We start from the raw sequence: 14,414 nt of genomic DNA, 5'->3' as shown, positions 1-14,414 counted from the left end.
GTTTCAAACTTTTTTTTACATGAATGACTGAAAGTAATTAGAAAAAATACATTAGCATGTACATAATACTAGCCATTCAAGTTGGAGAAAATGTGACTGTATAAAAAGAGAAAAAGATCATATGGATCTACAGGAGCATTACTGGTAGATTTGTGTTTAAAATTGCTTCTTTAGCATTTGTTTTTATTTTGCCAATTTCAGCTTGTTTATGTTTGAGTTTTGACTTTTAATGGAGTTTTGTGGGTTTTGCCAAATGCAAATCAGCAGGGTCAATAAACATGTTTGAAACTAGCTTTACTGAACATGTAAATCTTCTGGAAATGGTTTGGTTTGGTTTGGTTTGGTTGGGAAAACATTTACGGTATGCACAATTTTACTAAAAGAATGCTGACTGTATCCACATTTGATTTTCTTGGAAAACATTTTGCTATAAATTGGAAAACATTTTGCTATAAATTGGAAAACATTTAGTAAACAAAAGCATTGGAGTCATCCATATTGCTGAACTATATTGCTGGAGTTAAGGTTATTCATGGTAATCATGATCCCAACCTTCTTGTCAGTGTCACAGAATGTTATCCACTGAATTACCCTCGCTCATGTGTTTTGTACAGCCTCTCTTACACTTCCTTGTCATGGAATGTACCACTGATAGATAGCAGAGGTGACAGACAAGAGGAAATCCTACTAGTGACTAAAAAAAAGCATAGAGGTACTAATCATGGCAGTGTAAGAGCAAACATGAAGCACTAGCACAATCAGGAGTGGTGTATGATTTTAGATAAAAAAAACAAAAACAATCTGAGGCAATCCAGAGCTTAGTGTGAAATATGAGGAAGAATAGCATCATGTGTTAAATTACTCTATTTATGTTGTCGTTGTTGCGGGGTTGCCAATCATGAGACAGCTTTCTGATAGGAAGCTATACATACCTGCTTTATGCTATCTTTCCTGCAATATGTGGTTCTTCTCCAAGCTGGAGGCAAACAATTATATAGGACGTCTTTGGAGGCAGTATAATAAAATATTGTGTTCACATTAACATGGAAACCCAAACTTGTTCCAGCATGACAATGCCCCTGTGCACAAAGCGAGCTTTATGAAGATATGGTTTACATGGTTTGTAGAGGAAGATGTTGAGTGGGCTGCTAAAGAGCTCTGATCTCAACCCTATTAAACACCTTTTGGAAAGAAGTGGAACTGCACCCCTTTTCTCCTCACCTCACCTACATCAGTACCTGACTTAACTATCACCCTTGGAAGAGTGGAGTGAAATATAAGAGCAAATTGGGACTAAATGTGGAATGCGATGCTCAAAAACACATACCAAATACATGACGAGGTGTCCACAAACTTTTGGCGATGTAGTGTATGATAAGAAGTCAAACCTCGTATTATGTTATTGATTGTATGCATGAACATGAACTGTGAGAATCCGTGGAACCTCCAGATTTCAGAAAACAATGCGGAAAGTGGAAATGCGCAGGAGCGATCAATGAAATCCAAAAAAAGAGAATGAATAAGGGACTAATGGAAATGTGGAATATAAAAAAGAAATAAAAAAAAAAAAGAAAAAAAAAAAAGAAATGTTTTCCAATTGGCAAAACAAGCACTTGGCCTGGTGACCTCTAAGCTGGAAAAATGGCTCTATCCGATTTCCAAATCAAGCGATTCAATCTCAGTCCAGAAGAGTGCAATCATAGTAAAAGCAAGATGCTTAATTACTCCCGATGCAGTGTTGGACAAATCACCAGCTCAAGCACCCAGGAAAAGAAGATTACTGATCTGGATTGTTCATTTTTTATTCATAGTTGCCCAGCAGATAAGAAGGCTGAGTAGGCTAGCAGTCATTATAGGTTTCTTTTTTTCTTTTAACAACCAGAGGAAGGAAGGGAAAAAATCCTCCTAGTCATTATTGACTTTCACCATGTGTATATTTAAACAAAATGCAGTTCATAGTGGAGCGAAACACTTTAGTGCAATGCTATAATTTGCCCTGAATCTCACCATCTACTTGACCACACACACACACACACACACACACACACACACACACACACACACACACACACTGGGTTCGCTAGTTGGGGTAATTAGCTTGCGTGACATTCAAGCTTTTCAGGATCACTAACATGCAGTTATGTGGAAATTCCGACAAAAGTGAGCAAAATAAACTGCAGCTTAAACCTGTAATAATGTAAAACTCTTAAGCACAGTTATAAATCCATCTTGGATTTCTCCGTGTTGTCAGTGTAAAATTAAATGAGGCCCAAAAGTCTGCGTTCTAGTTCTAGTGAAAATGGAGAATTATTTAAGCATTTTTTTGGCAATTTAATACCACAAATTTACATAACCTTCAAATTAGCCAACATGTGAACCAGTGAGCTACGCTACCATTTTCTACTTATGTCTTTAACAACAATTTCTTTGACATCTTTTAAATGATTACATAAAGCTTTAATGACAGTGTGCACACAAATTTCTGCAAAACCTGTGTCGAAAGAACAATTGCTTAAAATCTGGACATGAATAAAGTCTTACATTTTGTACAGGTCACATGGCGAGTGTCACGCTTTGGCTTCTAATAGAGACCCTAGAAATAGTGCAGAATCTTGAATATCAAATATTCATGACATTTACATTTAAATTTTTCAAAATTCTTACATTTTAAATTGCAAATCCCAGATTTTGAGTGTGGTCTCAGCCTTATGGCCCCTTAATGTATATTCTAATAAAAATAAGGGCACTGTTTATATAAGTGTATGTCAATTATTATCTATATACAGTATATAAAAATCTTCGATCGATCCTCCTCCATTAAGAGATTTAAAGTTCTTGACATTATATAATATTTTCTAGAATACAGTTAAAACTGTTAACACTGTTTTGTCTTCGTCAGCAGACTTAATTAGTCTTTGACGTGGATTCCGAGCTGAAAAGAGAATGTTGAGAATGGAGTGGTGTGAAAATCACTGTCTGAAACCAGCATGCGAAGTGCTTGAGCGGGAATTTTTAACGGTGTTACAAGAAGCAAAATCTGCTCTGGAACGGATGTGCTGTCAGCAGAGTTGATTGGTTGGGATGATCAAGGCTGAGCCTGTCTCTATCAATGTGGGTGGTGGTTTTGTCCACAGAATCACAAAGAGGGTCACCATCTGTGTCTAACAAACCACCTGCTAGCATTCTGGTGGTCTCTTGTGACTGAGCATGGGGGGGAGGTTAACTTCTTCCCTGTTAAGGCAAGTGTCAATAACCACTTAGTTACACATTTTGGTCCAGAGGTCTGAGAGTAAATTCAAAGATTTTATTTGTAAATTCATGAAGTAAGAAAGCAATTTGTTACATATTGTTTAGGAATAGCTTGAATTTAAGACCTTTCTTGATTTTTAGATCTGTCTTAGACATTCTTGTTTAAATTGGTTCGAAAATAAGGAATAAAACAATACAGGGTTTGCGGTCACGGAAAAATAATTTAGGAATGCACTGAAAAGGATGTCATATACAGTTTTACAATGCTTTTTATCCATTTACAGTTACATACACTGTGGCAGAATGCCTGTGAAACACAAAGGTTTCTGTTATTTTTACATTAAAGCAGCAATAAACAGTCATTTGCCCTACTACTAGCCTCACTTTGTTTTCTCACATTTTAATAAGAAAAGAAAAGAAAAGAAAAGAAAAGACATGCTTTTTTTTTATACAACTTCTCTATCCTGAGGACTTTTCTAAGGTGAAAAACCTTTTCCTGACTTACAAAATGCTGATACTTGAAACTCCTTCTTTAGATGTTAAATAAAGTCTCCTTGGGGAATTATATTTATATATTTTTAAATACTGTCAATTTAGATAATTGATTAAATAAAGGAATTCAGTAGTAAAGGCAGATAGTTGGCACCCATCTGTGATATTTATAAACGTGAATGGCTGAAGGTTAATTAATGATAAATGAAGAGCGTACACATAATCCAAGCGGTTTTCTTTTATGTGAATTAAAAAGAACATACGCCTTACAGTTGTATTCATCTAACTGATTTACTCGTGTCTGTCTGGCTTCAGCAACCGTGACCAATTTAAGCATTGCCAGTGGCAATTTGTTACACCGCCTCTTCACTTGAAAGCCTTCAAAACATCTACAATCCCCCCAACACTGCCGACCTCAACAAACGCACAGCAGAGGTATAATTTATAGCTCCGATGCATCTTATTAGTTGATCAAAATAGGTAAAAATTAGCTTTTTCTTTGTTTTTGTTTTTTTTAAAACAAAGCTTTCCCTACTCTATTTCCGACATGGCCAAAAAAAACAAAAAAACAAAAGAGGTGGAAGTGAATATGGCTGGTGGAAAAGTGGCCCAAAATGATTTATGACGAATTTGTGCAACACAAAGCCTTGCCAGGGTGCGGGAGGCGATAATAGGACAAGAGGTGAAGAAAAGGAGAAAGTGACCTTGCCTTATCAGTGACTTTATTACTTCCTTTCACTGAGGGAATGGGGGTGGGGGGTGGGGGTTGGGAGTGGGCAAGTGTTTCAAGTGGTGCAGCAGGTTCAATTTGATCTACACCCCAGTCTGACCCTTGCAGTGCATCAAAACTTGATTCGAACAGGTGACAAAGTACAGGCACTTCCTCGCACCCCAGGGAGGGTTCGAAGTAATGCTTAAGTCGGCCGCATTCAGACTGTAAGATGCTGTAGTGAGCCTACGGGAACTGGGGCCATGATAAGCTGATCTTCACAGAAAGAAGCTGGTAAAGGAAAAAAAAATAATAGCTGTGGGTACAAAATTATTTTACAGCTAAAAAAGCTCCTAAATATCGTGCTTAGGGAACCTCGACATTTATGCCATTTGGCAGAGTGGCTTACAATGAAATTATTTATACAACTGAGCAGTTGAGGGTTAAAGACCTTGCCCTACAGTGGCAGCTTTGGCGGTGCAAAGATATAACCTTAAAACCCTCTGATCTGAAGTCCAACATCCTAACCATTAAACTGCTCCCTCCCCAGTCCTTAGTGGAATCAGTTTGTCTTCATTAATACAGAAAATTGAACCGAGGTTTTGCAGTTTCCACTGATGTCTGATCTCGGATCACTGGATTTAAAGTCATGAGTGCTAACCATTACAACATGGAATCAATCGGATATGTCAATTTTCTTTTTTTTTCTTGCATGACAGTTACCCATAAAGCATTTAGTACCGAAAACAGGTCCTAAGCATGCGAAAACAAGCGCTTTTACAATCGATAGTCTGTTTGCCAAGATTGTATCAGAGCAGATCAATCTACTTTCAGTTAGTTTGCTAATAAAGGAATAGCTGATGGGTCGGAAAAAGGGTGGGAATCCTAAAAAATTGGTCTAAAAAACAGTAATGAAAATTAGAGAGCAGAAATTAAGAAAAAGTCTTGCGAACATGCGAACGCTTGCCAAACTTTTATTTATCGTTTTCCCATCTCGATGAGTGCATAAAAAAGTATTTTTCATCCCGATCCCTGCCTGACTACCAGGTGTATTAAGTGCTGTAAGTCCCTAAGATCGAATCGTGAACACTCTGTGTGAAAGTGTTCCAGTGTTAATTGCGCGAATATTTTAATGATCGTGAAATTGCGAACGCAGTCACCTATTAAAGTAATTCAGATCTGCCGAAGATCAAAGTTTACACAGTCCTACCGCTATACAGCAAAAGATGAGCTGGAAATATTATCTGAAAATCATGTTTCACATCAAACACTAAAAGCCCTTCCTGTTCCTATTAACAATTTAGACATTGGCACTTTTCATGGCATTTTTCATAACATAAAACAAAGAGAAAAACTAATGTTTTTGACATACTGACAATGATGTCTATAAAAAAAAGAAATGAAAATAAAACTGTAGATTTCATTTTAAACAGAAATAAAAAAAAAAGTGGACATTAGACATTTTCTCTGATTTTTTCAGTATGTCAGTCTTATCACACACACACACACACACACACACACACACACACACACACACATACAGTACAGACCAAAAGTTTGGACACACCTTCTCATTCAAAGAGTTTTCTTTATGTTTATGACTATGAAAATTGTAGAGTCACACTGAAGGCATCAAGGGCTATTTGACCAAGAAGGAGAGTGATGGGGTGCTGCACCAGATGACCTGGCCTCCACAGTCACCGGACCTGAACCCAATCGAGATGGTTTAGGGGTGAGCTGGACCGCAGAGTGAAGGCAAAAGGGCCAACAAGTGCCAAGCATCTCTCGGGGAACTCCTTCAAGACTGTTGGAAGACCATTTCAGGTGACTACCTCTTGAAGCTCATCAAGAGAATGCCAAGAGTGTGCAAAGCAGTAATCAAAGCAAAAGGTGGCTACTTTGAAGAACCTAGAATATGACATTTTTTAATTGTTTCACACTTTTTTGTTATGTATATAATTCCACGTGTTCATTCATAGTTTTGATGCCTTCAGTGTGAATCTACAATTTTCATAGTCATGAAAATAAAGAAAACTCTTTGAATGAGAAGGCGTGTCCAAACTTTTGGTCTGTACTGTATATATGTAGTTTGATTTCTCCTCGATAAACTGTTTCTCAAGCGTGTTCTCTCAGCACCACTGGTGCTACGTGAATATGACGCCTCATGACACTATGGAAACTAAGGCGTGTCCCAAGAGTCATATAGATTAACATGGCAGAGGTAGAGCTGCATCTTCCTGGATACAGAACAGTAAAAGAACGTCTGGGTTTTTTTTTTTTGCACTACAAAGATCTGTTTTTGTGAAGTTAGAAGTCAGAAAGCACTAAATTTATGATTCGTTGTCTGTCTAATAAAAGTGAACTGTTTATACCATATTGCACTGTATAAATATTATTCAAGCTTAATGAAGAGTTATGAATTGTGCATGGCTTCAGTGCTTCAACATACTGACCATCTTCTAGTGGTGTCTTTGATACGAACACCAACATGCTACTTTCCTGAACTGTTTAAGTTTTGAAACTCTGACCAAAACCTTACCTACACACATTATGTAATGTGGCTTAAGCAAAAGGATAAAAAAATAATCTTAATTGTCTTTTGGGCATTGACGTTCCTCTGATATTTACAACCTTGAAGCAAAAAATAATAATAATCGCTCTGGCTTGGTGATAATCAGCCCCATTGGTTAAAGTGACAAATCTTCTTAGTTTAACTCCTGGGGTTCAGAGCGATATTATAAATAAGAACAGTGATTAGCATAATCAGGCAATCCTATCTCCTGGGCTTTAGGAGGTTAAAGGTAGGACATGAGCCTCTGGAGAAAGAAAGATGAAACTGTATATACAAATATAGACAATGAAAAGAGGGCAAAATGTGATTCTTCTTGATTTTAAATGCCAATTCTTCTTCTTGATTTTAAATGCCCAGATTCTCTGTAAAAGCTGAGCAATCCATCAGATTCACTTAAACCTGCACCTTTCTAGCTTTTCAATTTGAAACAATTTCACAGTTGTATTGTTTAAATACATGCATCACAGCCAGTGTCCCTGTTTTACCTCTCGAACTCTGAGCTGTAGTTATATCAGTTCCACAGGATGATTTATATTTTAAATATTTCTGTCAATTTGGAAATAAATTTTAGAATCCAAGAAATATTAACAATAGACCAGGATATGAACACAGTGTACAGTGTAAAATGGCTGCTATTTTGTGTATTAGAAAATGAAAAAAAAAAAAAAAGAAATCACCTTTGAAATGCATACAACATGATGCACTTTAGAATGTGTCATCTAATAATATAAAATAATATAAAATAATAATAATAATAATAATAATAATAATAATAATAATAATAATAATAATAATATAAAATAATGATACCTGATTGATGAAGTTGATTCATTAACTAAAATGCGCATCCGGAAATGTTTTATTGCTCCTGTACCAAAGCAATTAGCAAAACTCTAATTTTACATATTAATTGAATACATAGTCATGTATATATGATCTATTTCTAGTTATGTAAAACTATTATACAGAGTTATGTACAGTGAGGAAAATAAGTATTTGAACACCCTGCTATTTTGCAAGTTCTCCCACTTAGAAATCATGGAGGGTCTGAAATTGTCATCGTAGGCGCATGTCCACTGTGAGAGACATAATCTAAAAAAAAAATCCAGAAATCACAATGTATGATTTTTTAACTATTTATTTGTATGATACAGCTGCAAATAAGTATTTGAACACCTGAGAAAGACAATGTTAATATTTGGTACAGTAGCCTTTGTTTGCAATTACAGAGGTTAAACGTTTCCTGTAGTTTTTCACCAGGTTTGCACACACTGCAGGAGGGATTTTGGCCCACTCCTCCACACAGATCTTCTCTAGATCAGTCAGGTTTCTGGCCTGTCGCTGAGAAACACAGAGTTTGAGATCCCTCCAAAGATTCTCTATTGGGTTTAGGTCTGGAGACTGGCTAGGCCACGCCAGAACCTTGATATGCTTCTTACATCATTTTAGATTATGTCTCTCACAGTGGACATGCACCTACGATGACAATTTCAGACCCCTCCATGATTTTAAGTGGGAGAACTTGCAAAATAGCAGGGTGTTCAAATACTTATTTTCCTCACTGTATATGACGTTACTATATGCACTATAGCAGCTATAAACAGTTGCTTCATTGCTTTACAAAAATGCACCTTGTCATGTTGGCAAGAATCATCAATGCTGTTACAAAACCCTGCCACTGGAGATTATTTAAAAAATGCTTAAAATTATAAATTAATGAGCACAAATACTTCGTTATTGTACTTAAGTAGATTTTTCTGGTATCGGTACTTCACTATTTTTTCACTATCAACCTAGTTCTTGTCATTGCATGGATTTTTCAATCTACAACTGGTGTATCATTTCCTAGCACCACAGCTGTAGGCTAGCCTATAAAGCTAACAACAAGCAAAGCGGAAGGCAACAAGAAGTCTGGGGTTAACGTGGATGAGACAGAGGGAGTCAGTGATGTAAACATGACAGAATACAGAGACATTACTGATCACCTGATCATCATCTTTTCTCTGCTTGTGTTTTATATGGTGGATGTTCTTCCTGGTTACATTCATTAGATAACAAAATATTAAATTATATTATTTTAATATGATGTGAGGTCCAGTTACCAGCATGACACCAAAACAGGTAGTGTATACTTTTTACTTTTTATGTACATGTCAGAGCCCAAACTTCTTTTCTTAAACTTGCATATAATGCATATAATATAAATATAGTACAAAGCTGGAACTATTGTCAGAGCTGCAGTAATATAAAACAACAACACCTTCTGCTTTATTATATGTATATTTTATGCTATATATATATTATGTATTAGTTAATAAAATGTTTTAATATTTAGGTCACCAATTACAATGTAATATAACACAATAAAACATTTGTTGTAACAATTTTTTCTATTTCTACCTAAATATTTTATTCTGTTTACACCACAGCAATCACCATTAACCAATTTTATTTAGAAAAATAAATAGGTTTACCCTTTTTCATACATTTTTGTTCTTTAGATTTTTTGAAACAAAAACAGAAAACGGAAAAATATTTCCGAGAAACCACAAAACTGGCAGTTCCATTGTTACGAAGCGCCTGTACTTTGAGATAAAAAAAAAACAAACAAATGATGAATAAAACATTTACGTAACAGAAAGAGCACAAAAAAATCAGAATTTATTCAATAGTACAAAATTGGATTGCATCTTTAAACAATGTGTTGTATTCTAGTGTTAATTTGAGATGCAGTGGTTTATATCTGCGTATACTGAGGATTGAACTGAGGATTGGAAGCTTGTGCAAGTGCGAGCCCTGTGATGAGAGCAAGGGTGCTTTCTATGGTATTCTGAGCCCATTGTCACACCATTTCCACCTCACTCACCTCCCTTTGACCTTCTTCACAGCAAGCCCAGGAGCTAACATCCATCGATGCACTATTTAGGTCAGTGCAGTTGCTTTGTAACCGTTAAGCTCCTGCTGAGAACTGAGCCAGGCCAGCATGAGCATTCGAGTAAAACGCTCTACCTAAAAGCACATCTGTTAAAATATATATATATAATTGGTAAACACATTCCCTGACCACAGCCTTATAGCTTTAACAAGCAAATGGTTTGGAACTATAATTTCATTAGAATAAAATAACATTATTTAACAACAGTAAGGACTGAATGGTGTATTTTCTATGTAGTGAAGGTCAAGGTCACACAGCAGGGAAAATGCACTAACCGAATCTCAAGCGCCTTCCTTGCTTTTTTTTTTTTTTTTCCACAGTAGTTTGTGCTATTTGCTGTAAATAATTAAAGAACATTACAGTACGTGATTGCTTGAGCCAGACTGATCGGATATTCTCATTTAGCCCGTGCAGTGTTTTTCCACAAAACAGCATAACACATAAAGCACATTTATCATGTTTTTATTGATCCATGACACGGGGCTGATTAAAAGATAATAGCAGGAACAGGTGAGAAGACATTGAATTTTTAATCAGAAGGACGCCTCTGGATAAGGGCATCTGCCAAATGCTATAAAATAAAAAAAATAAATAAATAAAATAAAATAAAATAAAATAAAATAAAATAAAATAAATTTAATTTAATTTAATTTAATTTAATTTAATTTAATTTAATTTAATTTAATTTAATTTAATTTAATTTAATTTAATACAAATATATAAAATTTAATAAAATTAAATAAAATAAAATGTAATTTAATTTAATTTAATTTAATTTAATTTAATTTAATTTAATTTAATTTAATTTATTTTAATTTAATTAAAATGTAAATCCACACAAGTCAAAATGACTATAAAAGCTATAAATGATTTGTCAAATCACAAGCTTTAAACAGATCTGATAACTGTAAATTTTGGATAATTATTTAATGAAATGTTTTAAAATATGATAATGAGCGAAAATGAAAATAGCATTGAACAAAGTGAAACATTTTCACATTGATGCAAATCAAACTTCTGTGTTCTGCATTTAATGTGGTAATAGCAAACAGAATCAATAGGGTATGTGTTAAAAATTCCCATGTATAAGTGCATTGTTTGTTTGTGTTTGGGTTTTGCTGATCACCTCTGCCTGTGACCTTTTCCATAACCGAAGCCGAAGCGATTCGCATCTCGATGCAGAGTTGACGATACAATACAAAGATACAATATAAAGATACGTATGAATCAGCTACACATGCACTGCGATACAATTCAGCCCTATTACGATGCAGTGCGATCCAATTTCAATTTGATTCAACACAATGATATTTTACTTTTAGTGCTTTTTTTCAGGCAGACAGCAAATCAGATATTTAATATAAAAAATCATAAAAATCATAAAGTGCCTTCTGACTCTTACTGTCTCACAAACAGGCCTTTGTAGTGCCAAAAAAAAATAATAATAATAATATTTAATTAAACCAGATGTTCATTTCCTCTTCTGTCTCCAGGAAGATGCAGCTCTACCTCTGCCATGTTAATCTGAATTCTAGTGTAGTGATGCGTCGTGATATTCATGTAGCAGCCGTGGTGCTGAGAGAACGCGCTTGAGAAACAATTAAGCGAGGAGAAATCTACGTATAAAATATTGGTCACAAATTACTGGTCACTCTCGAAATAATAAAGTGCATCTACTTATAATTGAATATAAATAACTAGGTTTTTTTTACAGCTACAAAGATGTTAAAAGCAATGCATCTGGATGGAATGCAATTTATTTATTTTTTTACGATGCATCACATCATTCGCTTGGATGCCGATGTTCACCTTTGTGTCTGACTTGATTATTTATTTATTTATTTATTTATTTATTTATTTATTTATTTATTTTTATTTATTTTTTATTTATTTATTTGAGTTATTTCTGCCTTGTTCTTTTTGTTTCCTGAGTCGTATCGTGTATTTTCTATCATCAACCCCGAGTCTGTTTAGGCGTCAGAATTCCGTGTCCCTTTTCTACACTTTGAAATTGTACCTTATTCGATTCAAGTCGCGTGTCCTAATGATTATTGTATTCACCCGCATAAAACCCATGCTTTCGCATATACGCTCGTGTCCTGCCCTCACTCAGCAGACATTACAGAAAGATTGCACATTGCGAGTGCTTGATTGCTGCTTCACCGCTTCCCACGTCGCGTTCGTATAAAAAAGCAACACTACAAATCAGATTCGGTTTCAGGCATTAGCACTTCTGGTTTAAAATGTGCTTTAGTGCCCTACCATTTAAGTGCCTACTCTAACATGGACAGCACTGCAGAAAGTACAGGCTAATTAATTAACCAGAGGCCTGGCTTTTACAGCAGTGAGTGTAGGTGTCTAGAATGTCTGTTGCAATTAACTCGGCAGAAATTCAGCCACTCTGACAATTCTTATATCTTTCTCAGCTTTAAAAAAATAAAAAAAATAAAAAACAAACAAACCAGACATACTCACCTTGATTAAATGTAAATGTCGGAGTACAAATAATATGTCCGAAAAAATCCTAGCTAATGGCAGTTTTTAACTTGGTCAGGTACAAAAAAAGCTTAATTTCTATGATTATGGTTTCTGATTTGTACATGGAAATACCTGACATAATGTATCTGCTTATTATATAGTAGTGAATAGGAAATTAATAATAAAAAATTATAACTAATTAATAAATCAACCAATCAATTAATTAATAATAAAACTCTTTATTATTAATTAAACTCCAGGTTATCTAGGGTTGCCAGGTGTGTGGCTTTGGTATAGAATTAGGTTTCTTTGTCTTTGAATGGGTGTAAAAACATTAAAGCGAGTTTTGTGGTTGTTCTTTTCTGCACCCAGTAAATGTATAGACTTGGTGATATACCATATGTGGGCTCTGATTAGAATTGCAACAAAATAAATCAACTAGTAAAATGATGTAGCAAAAAATAACCATTAAAAAAAAAAAAAAGAATGTGACAAAAAGAATGGACTTCAAAAAGTAGTTTTATTGTCAAGGTCATTAAATCTGAATGTTAAATTACACAATCTAAACATTTGTACATACAAACTACAAATAGCTAAGAAAACCAGTCATTGAAATCACTAATGAATAACAAACACAGGATTGATACGACAACTCAAATAACCAGTCTTTACAACCACAGTGAGCAGAAAAGCATCTCAAAACCAACAAAACACCCAACGTTAAAGTGGGATAGGCTACAATTGTAGAAGACCACATTGAGTTTACCTCCTGTCAGCCAGTTAAAAGGAAAACTTTAGATGATTTTTCCACCATTTTGTGGAAAATCTACAGCAGCACTGTCTCAGATCACAAGACTCATGACTGTGCAGTGATGCACAGCTCAAATCATATCATCACTAACGACATGACTGTGATCAGTAAGAACCTTACAGACTGGTGTGAAGCCAACAATCTGTTTCTAAATGTGGACAAAGCAAAATAGATATATGTTGACTTCAGGACAATTCAGAGCACCCACTCGCTGCTGAACATCAACTGCTCCTCTTTGAAGATCATTAAGAACACGAAATGTCTCTGTGTTCACATCACAGAGAACATTACCTGCTCCCTCAAGACCAGGTCCAGAACCAGCATTTTCTCCACTTCCTATAAAGGCTGAGAAAAGCCCAACTCTCACCACATCCTTAGTGGCTGCTTCACTGTCTTTCACGGTTTGTGCCGTCTCAGACTCCAAGACCCTACAGCAGATAGTGGGACCACCAAGAGGATCATCGAGCTCTCATTTCCATCCATATCTAGATATTTACACCACACACTGCAAAGCAACCAGCATTGTGGTTGATCATACACACACACACACACACACACACACACACACACACACACACACACACACACCTCACACATACTCTTGACTCGTCTGGAAATGTACCGAAGTATTCGGGTCCTCAAAGCCAGACAGGTCCTTCCTGCAAGCCTTCAGACTCCTTAACACAAAGCGACTAGACTGATACACACACAATCAAAGACACACCTTTATTGCAATTTTTATACTGAATACTGAACTGAATCACTAATTTTACATACACAGTATTTATTTACATTTACGGCATTTGCCAGGCGCCCCCTTATCCAGAGCGACTTACAACTGAGCAGCGGAGAGTTAAGGGCCTTGCTCAAGGGCCCAGCAGTGGCAGCTTGGTGGTGGTGGGATTTGAACTTGTGACCTTCCGATCCAAAGTCCAATGCCTTAACCACTGATCTACCACCTCCCACCTTATTATGGTTAGACGAATTCTATTCACTATCACACATTTAGCTATGTGTACTGGGCAGGGCTACACAGTTATTGTGTTATTGTCTCATTATACTTAGAAATGCTGTTGTATATTTTAGAATCCTATAATAGGTCTGTTCATTCTAGGTTGTTTTTTTTGTTTTTTTGTGTCATCTGGTGTTTTTTTTTATTGTTTTATGT

This window comes from Silurus aristotelis (genome assembly GCF_946808225.1).
Source record: "Silurus aristotelis genome assembly, chromosome: 28".
Classification (NCBI taxonomy): Eukaryota; Metazoa; Chordata; class Actinopteri; order Siluriformes; family Siluridae; genus Silurus; species Silurus aristotelis.
Note: the sequence above shows the minus strand (reverse complement) of the source record.